Source organism: Hyla sarda, chromosome 1 (assembly GCF_029499605.1).
Source record: "Hyla sarda isolate aHylSar1 chromosome 1, aHylSar1.hap1, whole genome shotgun sequence".
Taxonomy (NCBI): Eukaryota; Metazoa; Chordata; class Amphibia; order Anura; family Hylidae; genus Hyla; species Hyla sarda.
In genome coordinates, this window is record NC_079189.1 from 235,414,135 (window position 1) to 235,423,487 (window position 9,353).

Genomic DNA, 9,353 nt, shown 5'->3' on the forward strand with positions numbered 1-9,353 from the left:
TAATTCTTTAGATAACACTTGAGTTTTATCATTTCCATGTTCTACATTTTCTCCTTTTTAGCATCCTACCAGGTTAGGAGTGGAAACTTATCCAAGAGTATTTTTCATGCTCAGTAATGTTTTAGTTGCTTCCCAAAAAAAAGAGAATGTTCTGGAGCAAAATATCATAATGTGTTACATATCAGTTGTTCAATCCCTGACATTTTATATAACATTTTTATACACACCGCATTTTTGTGGACAAATAAGACTATTTCTTTCTCTCCTCTTTTTCCTTAAAGGAAAACTGTCACATGTTTTGTCCCGCACTATCCACAGGTACCTGAGGATAGTGCGGGAGACGCTGAACAATTTGAGTCCTACCTTGCCCGGATCCGCTGCGCCGTTTGCCCGTTACAGGTCTTTTTCTGTGTATTAAAATTAGCACTTAACTGGCAAAGGCGGGGTTACTGCCTTCAACTGCCACTGTGTTGTAACCTCCGCCCTGCCCGCAGCACCGCCCGGCTAATGAATATTCATATATTGCCTTACTATGTTGTCTTATATCGGCCGAGTCCCGGACGCTACTGTGCATGTGCGGGATTTCTCACTACACCCGGAAGCGGTCTTCATCGCTGCTTCATTCGTCCGGAGCAGCGCTGAAGTAAGGGTGTAGGCAGTTTGAGACTCGGCCGATATGAGACAACATAGTAAGGCAATATATGAATATTCATTAGCCGGGCAGGGCGGCGGTTACAACACAATAGCAGTTGAAGGCAGTAACCCCGCCTTTGCCAGTTAAGTGCTAATTTTAATACACAGAAAAAGACCTGTAACGGGCAAACGGCGCAGCGGATCTGGGCAAGGTAGGACTCAAATTGTTCAGCGTCTGTGGATAGTGCGTACCTGTGGATAGTGCGGGACAAAACATGTGACAGTTTTCCTTTAAATAATTTATACATTGCTAAAACAGTTCAAGGGGAAGGTGGTTGGGATAATAGATACTTTTCAGTTCAATACCATGTAGCACTTAACAGACAGTTCTTTTAAATGTTCAGTTAAAACAGGGTTTATCTATGCTGCCATTTTTATCATTTTGGGACTGTCTTCCATTTTAAGGTTTATATCTAGAACTTGATCATGATTTTGAAATGCTGCTAATTTTTATTTTTCCCCCAAACTTTCCTTGGTACATGTTGCGTTTTTGCTATATATTATTGTAATATATAATTTTTCTTTTTAAATCTAATGCTTCAATTAGTTAAAGGGATACTCCGCCCCTAGACATGGTAGGGGGCATGACTGCATTCTGAACTTTTCGTTATGACTTCACACCACCTCCATTCATGTATATGGGAGGGGGTGTGATGGCCACCATGCCCCCTCCGATAGACATGAATGGAGGGGGCATGGTGTAACGTCACTGCCCCAAACCCAGCATTCTGAATGAAAAGTTCAGAATGCCAGGGTGGTGTGCAGGTGATCATGGGGGTTGCCAGTAGCGGGACCCCAGCGATCATACATCTTTTCCCTTATCCTTGTCTAGGGGCGGAGTACAGTACCCCTTTAAAACATTAACTAAAGAATAGAAGTTTAAAGCTGTTGCTTCACAGTATATGTTATTAGATTGGTCCATTACAAACCACAGTTGTCTGTCCATTTCACTTTCTAAAGAAAAAAAAATTGCCGTGGGTCTGCTCAGTGCATTTTATACTTAGTTTTTCTTTTTATTATGTTGAGTTTGTTCACAGCTGCATGGTACAGCACAGACAAACCCAAAGCCCCAATTTTGTTTTTTGTGTTGTCACTGGATGCTAGCTGTCGAATATTAAAGGGGTACTCCGGTGCTAAGACATCTTATCCCCTGTCCTTGGCTTGCATTGAGGGGGCGGAGCGTGATGTCACACGGGGCGGAGCCGTGACGTCACTATGCTCCGTCCCTGTGATCGCTAGAAATCAGACCAGGCTGATGCTAACGGGGTGCAGCGTGGGAGATCATGGGGGTCCCCAGCGGCGGGACCCCCACGGTCAGGCATCTTATCCCCTATCCTTTAGATAGGGGATAAGATGTCTTAGAGCCGGAGTACCCCTTTAAGCACACTGACGTTTGCCTATAATCTTTTTTTTTTTTTTCTCCTGTGTGCATTTTTTTTTATTAATAATTGTCATGTAACAGTCTATCTGTAGATAATCTTTGTCAAATTGTGCCACAAAGCAACTTGCACTGATCATGAACCAGCACAAAATTCATTATAGTGTTTCTGGGAAATCCTGGTCACAATGTTAAGATTTGTATATCTGTACATGTGTATGCACATATGGGCTGCTGAGTGGATATTGAAAAATACTGAAAATAATATGAACGGTGTTGTAAAGTATAGCAGAATATCTAACCTACAGCAATTCTTAAATTGTGTGAAACATATGTATTAAAAACATATTTTATTTTATACCATGAAAAAAAGAAACTGAAAAATAAAATCTAAAAGTTCATGTACGGTGTGTTTTTGCAATTTGTATAGAGATCAGTTATTTTATAATGCAGTATTTTGGTCATTTTATTTATACTAAAAATAAAGATTTTGGCTATTCAAAGTTCTAATAGCTTGTAGCCTTACATAGTTCATAAGGTTAAAAAAAGACGAGTCTATCAACTTTAACATATAACACTACTGTGTTGTTCCAGAGAAGGGCAAAAAAAGTCCTTTTGGAGGCAAATGCCCAGAATCAACTTCCTACCTCCAGAATTCTATTAACAATCAACTATCACCATTTCATGGAAGAGAGTTCCATGGTCTCGCTGCTCTAAGAGTAAAGAATCCCTCTTTCCTTTAGATGTAGAGGATGCCCCCTTTTATTATGTTACTAGCGGAGTACCCGGCGTTGCCCGGTTTTTTCTTCCTTATCCTTGTTGGGGAGGAAAATCAACAAAGGAGAAAGCTTTTGACTTGATATCCCATCCTCATATTGTTGTCATATCCCAACCCCATATCCCATCCTCCTATGCTGACCTCCTATCCCGTCCTCATGTCCCAACCTCATATGCTGTCCTAATATCCTGACCTCATATCACGTCCTTATGTCCCATCCTCATATCCTGTCCTCATATGCCGTCCTCATATGCTGTCCTCATATCCCGTCCTATCTCGACCTCCTATTCTGTCCTCATATCCCAACCTCATGTCCCGTCCTCATATCTCGATCTCATATCCCGTCCTCATATGCTATCCTCATATCCCGACCTCATATCCCAACCTCCTATCTCGACCCCATATCCCAACCTCATCCCGTCCTCATATCCTGTCCTCATATCCAGGACTGATACATTCACTAGGAGATGCAGGTTAAATTAACTATCCTATATTTTAAGTGGACATATAAGTAACATGTGACCAAGTATTATCAAAATATCTCCAGCCATTTGGAAGTTATGCAGTAACATATACTTCCCATAGACTTGTATGGGACTTTAACCCCTTAACGACGCAGGACGTATATTTACGTCCTGCGCCGGCTCCCGCGATATGAAGCGGGATCGCGCCGCGATCCCGCATCATATCGCGTCGGTCCCGGCGCTAATCAACGGCCGGGACCCGCGGCTAATACCACACATCGCCGATCGCGGCGATGTGCGGTATTAACCCTTTAGAAGCGGCGGTCAAAGCTGACCGCCGCTTCTAAAGTGAAAGTGAAAGTGACCCGGCTGCTCAGTCGGGCTGTTCGGTACCGCCGCGGTGAAATCGCGGCGTCCCGAACAGCTGATCGGACACTGGGAGGGCTCTTACCTGCCTCCCCGGTGTCCGATCGACGAATGACTGCTCCGTGCCTGAGATCCAGGCAGGAGCAGTCAAGCGCCGATAATGCTGATCACAGGCGTGTTAATGCACGCCAGTGATCAGCATTAGAGATCAGTGTGTGCAGTGTTATAGGTCCCTATGGGACCTATAACACTGCAAAAAAAATGTAAAAAAAAAGTGTTAATAAAGGTCATTTAACCCCTTCCCTAATAAAAGTTTGAATCACCCCCCTTTTCCCATAAAAAAAATAAAACAGTGTAAAAAAAATAAAAAATAAACATATGTGGTATCGCCGCGTGCGTAAATGTCCGAACTATAAAAATATATCATTAATTAAGCCGTACGGTCAATGGTGTACGCGCAAAAAAATTCCAAAGTCCAAAAAAGCGTATTTTGGTCACTTTTTATATCATTAAAAAATTAATAAAAAGTCCGATCAAAACAAAAATCATACCAATAAAAACTTCAGATCACGGCGCAAAAAATGAGTCCTCATACCACCCCATACGTGGAAAAATAAAAAAGTTATAGGGGTCAGAAGATGACATTTTTAAACGTATAAATTTTCCTGCATGTAGTTATGATTTTTTCCAGAAGTGCGACAAAATCAAACCTATATAAGTAGGGTATCATTTTAACCGTATGGACCTACAGAATAATGATAAGGTGTAATTTTTACCGAAATATGCACTGCGTAGAAACGAAAGCCCCCAAAAGTTACAAAATGGCGTTTTTTTTTCGATTTTGTCGCACAATGATTTTTTTTTCCGTTTCGCCGTGCATTTTTGGGTAAAATGACTAATGTCACTGCAAAGTAGAATTGGCGACACAAAAAATAAGCCATAATATGGATTTTTAGGTGGAAAATTGAAAGGGTTTTGATTTTTAAAAGGTAAGGAGGAAAAAACGAAAGTGCAAAAACGGAAAAACCCTGAGTCCTTAAGGGGTTAAACAAAAACCCAGGACCTGGAAATGGGGGTGAGTAAGGGTTAAATTACCTATCCTATGTTTGTTGTTGACATATAAGTAACATGTGTGCCAAGTTTCATGTTAATATCTTTAGCCGTTTGGACGTGATGCTGTAAAATACACAATCATTGAGTTTTATATAATATATATATATATATATATATATATATATATATATATTATAACAAAGATCTCTATACTGTCCATTTATACAATTTTATTAAATCGCCCCAAAGACATTTTTGTCCAAATTAAATACTCCAAGCTTGATAACCTGTCTTGGTACTCTAATCCATCCATACCATTAATTATCTTTGTTGCCCTCCTCTGCACCCTCTCCAATACAGCCATGTCCTTCTTATATACATGTGTCCAAAATTGTCTGTGTGTGGTCTTACTAGTGATTTGTATAGAGGCAAAACTATGGGGGAGATTTATCAAAACCTGTCCAGAGGAAAAGATGCTGAGTTGCCCATAGCAACCAATCAGATCGCTTCTTTCATTTTTCAGAGGCCTTTTCAAAAATGAAAGACGCAATCTGGTTGCTATGGGCAACTTTTCCTCTGGACAGGTTTTGAGAAATCTCCCCCTATGTTTTTCTCTGCCTTACACTGGTCACTAACTCCTTTTCGGTGGTCATTTTACCTAATGTGTTATTACTTAGCACATAGTCATACATCTTCTTGCCTCAGCCCAAGTACATAAGCTTCCATTTGTCCACATTAAACTTCTTTTGCCATGTCTGTGCCCAAATCTCCAGTTTCCTCAGATCCCTCTGTAATATTATGGTATCCTCTATAGTGATCACCTTACCCAGTTTAGTGTCATCTGCAATTGTTAAAAGAGGACCCACTACTGACCCCTGTGGTTTCCCAACACCAGTCGCTAACCATTTACATATGTCTAGCCCAAGCATCCTTGTTTTATGTAAATGCCTTAGAAAAGTCCATATACACAACACCACAGCTTAGCTTCACCCTGGTCCCATCATCCAAATGACCTCCTTTATAGAAGCTGATCAGATCTGACAGGACAGGTTACTTAAATTTTTTTTTATTTTTTTTTTTATACTCAAGTGTAGCATCTCTCAGAAAACCTTTAAATTGTTTCCCCACAACAGATGTTAAACTTGCAGGCCTACAGTTTTCCGAATCACTTTTTGACCCCTTTTGAATATTGGCACAGAGTTTGCCATGCGCCAGTCCTGTGGAATAAACATTGTCATCAATGAATCCTTAAAAATTAGGAATAAAGGTCTAGCTATCACAGTAGATAATCCCTGCAGAACTCTGGTAGATTTAATCTGAAACCAGTGATTCATGTATTTTAGTGTTTTTAAAGGAGATCAGTAATGCAATATAACTTCTCCCCTAACCGAAGGATAGGGGATAAGTTATAGATCGCGGGGGGTACGAGCTCCGGGGCCCCCGGGATCTCCTGGACAGGGCTGCAGCAGTATGCTGGAAAGGAGGCATTCCGTAACGCGCAGGTTACATTGACATCCGCAGCTTCAAATACACAGCATTAAGAGTACCTAACACATACAAAATCTGCTGTATATTTCATGCTGCATATTTGACCCCGCATCATATCGGGTCTGTCCCGGCGGCAAATACAAGACATCACCGATTGCGATGATTCCCTGTATTGACCCTTCAGACGCGGTGATCAAAGTTGATTGCCGCGTCTATAGTGAAACTGAAAGTATCCCGGCAGCTCAGTCGGGCTGTTCGGGACCGCAGCGATTTCATCCCAAACAGCTTACAGGACACAGGGAGGATCCCTACCTGCCTCCTCTGTGTCCGATCGACTAATGACTGCTCTGTGCCTGAGATCCAGGCAGGAGCAGTCAAGCGCTGATAACACTGATCAATATATGCCAGTGATCAGTGTGTGCAGTGTTATAGCCCCCTATGGGAGCTATTACACTGCAAAAAAAAAGTGTTAATATGTGTGATTTAACCCCTTCCCTAATAAAAGTTTGAATCACCCCCCTTTTCCCATAAAAAAAAATAAAAATGTGTAAATAAACATATGTGGTATCGCCGCGTGCTTAACCCGTTCAGGACCCATGACGTAACGGTACGTCCCGACACCCTGGGTCTTAAGGACCCATGACGTACAGTTACGTCATGGGCAGTTCCGGTCCCCGCCGGGCGGGGATCGGAGCGGGATGCCTGCTGAAATCATTCAGCAGGCATCCCGTGCAAATGCCCAGGGGGGTCATTAGACCCCCCCCATGTCGGCGATCGCGGCAAATCGCAAGTGAATTCACACTTGCGATTTGCGCGATTCCGGGTCATTACGGGTCTATAGTGACCCGGAATGTAAGGGGGATCGCGGGTGTCTAAGACACCCACGATCCCCCTGAAGTGATAGGAGTGAGGTGGCAAGGGTGCCACCCCTCCTATCCCTGCTATTGGTGGTCTAGACGCGACCACCAATAGCAGATCGGGGGCGGGGGGGGTTTACTTTCGTTTTCCCCGTCCTGCCCTCCCTCAATAGGTGGGGCAGGACGGGGGAACGGCGCCGGAGATCCACTTACCGATCCGGGCGGGCGTCGGAGGCTGCAGGCGACGGAGATCGGTGGCCGGCGATGACGTGCGGCTGGATCCGACGGAAGCCGGTGAGTTGCCTAGCAACATCTGGAGGGTACAGTTTGAGACCATTATACAATGGTCTCTAACTGTAGTCCTCCAGATGTTGCAAAACTACAACTCCCAGCATGCCCAGACAGCTGTTTGGGCATGCTGGAATATGTAGTTTTGCAACAGCTGGAGGGCTACAGTTTGAGACCACTATATAGTGGTCCCTAAACTGTAGCCCTCCAGATCTTGCAAAACTACAACTCCTAGCATTCCCAAACAACTGTTTGCTGTCAGGGCATGCTGGGAATTGTAGTTCTGCAACAGCTGGAGGACCACAGTTTGGAGATCACTTTGCAGTGGTCTCTAAAACTGTAGCCCTCCAGATGTTGCAAAACTGCAAATCCCAGCATGTCCAAACAGCAATCTGCTGTCTCGGCATGCTGGGAGTTGTAGTTGCGTACCTCCAGCTATTGCATAACTACTTCTCCCAGTACAGGGTACATTCACACGGGCAGGCTTACAGTAAGTTTCCTGCTTCAAGTTTGGGCTGCGGCAAATTTTTCGCCGCAGCTCAAACTCCTAGCGGGAAACTCACCGTAACACGCCAGTGTGACCGTACCCTAAAAACACTACACTACCACATAATAAAGAGTAAAACACTACATATACACCCCCTTACACTGCCCCCCCCAATAAAAATGAAAACCGTATTGTATGGCAGTGTTTCCAAAACGGAGCCTCCAGCTGTTGCAAAACAACAACTCCCATCATTTCCGGACAGCCACTGACTGTCCAGGCATGCTGGGAATTTGGCAACAGCTGGAGGCACCCTGTTTGGGAATCACTGGCGTAGAATACCCCTATGTCCACCCCTATGCAATCCCTAATTTAGTCCTCAAATGCGCATGGCGCTCTCTTACTTCAGAGCCCTGTCTTATTTCAAGGAAACAGTTTAGGGCTACATATGGGGTATCTGCGTACTCGGGAGAAACTGCACTACAAATTTTGGGGGCTTTTTCTCCTTTTACTACTTATGAAAAGGAAAAGTTGGGGCTACACCAGCTTGTTAGTGTAAAAAAATTACACTAACATGCTGGTGTTGCCCTATACTTTTTTTTTCCACAAGCGTTAAAAGGAAAAAAAGACCCCCAAAATTTGTAAAGCAATTTCTCCTGAGTACGGAAATACCCCAGATGTGGGCGTAAAATGCTCTGCGGGCGCACAACAAGGCTCAGGAGTGAGAGCGCACTATGTACATTTGAGACCTAAATTGGTGATTTGCACAGGGGTGGATGATTTTACAGCGGTTCTGACATAAACGCAAAAATATAAATACCCACATGTGACCCCATTTTGGAAACTACACCCCTCATGTAGTGTATTAAGGGGTACAGTGAGCATTTACGCCCCACAGGTGTCTGACAGATTTTTGGAACAGTGGTCCGTGAAAATGAAAAATTAAATTTTTCATTTGCACAGCCCACTGTTCCAAAGATCTGTCAAACGCCAGTGGGGTGTAAATACTCACTGCACCCCTTATTAAATTCTGTGAGGGGTGTAGTTTCCAAAATAGGGTCCACTGTTCTGGCACCACGGGGGGCTTTGTAAACGCACATGGCCCCTGACTTCCATTCCAAACAATTTTTTTCCCAAAAGCTCAATGGCGCTCCTTCTCTTCTGAGCATTGTAGTACGCCAGCAGAGCACTTGACGTCCACACATGGGGTATTTCCATACTCAGAAGAGATGGGATTACAAATTTTGGGGGGTCTTTTCTGCTATTAACCCTTGCAAAAATGTGAAATTTGGGGGGAAGCACACATTTTAGTGAATTTTTATTTTATTTTTTTTACATATGCAAAAGTCGTGAAACCCCTGTGAGGTATTAAGGCTCACTTTATTCCTTGTTACTCAAGGGGTCTAGTTTCCAAAATGGTATGCCATGTGTTTTTTTTTTTGCTGTTCTGGCACCATAGGGGCTTCCTAAATGCAACATGCCCCCCGAGCAAAATTTGCTCTCA

At 43.4% G+C, this 9,353-nt stretch overlaps 1 long non-coding RNA gene across 1 annotated transcript in view; it reads right to left on the reverse strand.

Annotated features, from left to right (window-relative positions):
- The window catches only part of LOC130366652 (uncharacterized), a 33,199-nt gene extending 32,464 nt beyond the window's left edge, over positions 1-735 (reverse strand). Inside the window, exon 1 of the long non-coding RNA XR_008891909.1 lies at positions 364-735. This is a non-coding gene — a long non-coding RNA (uncharacterized LOC130366652). The remainder of the gene's footprint in view (positions 1-363) is intronic.
- Between the last annotated feature and the right edge of the window lie 8,618 nt (positions 736-9,353).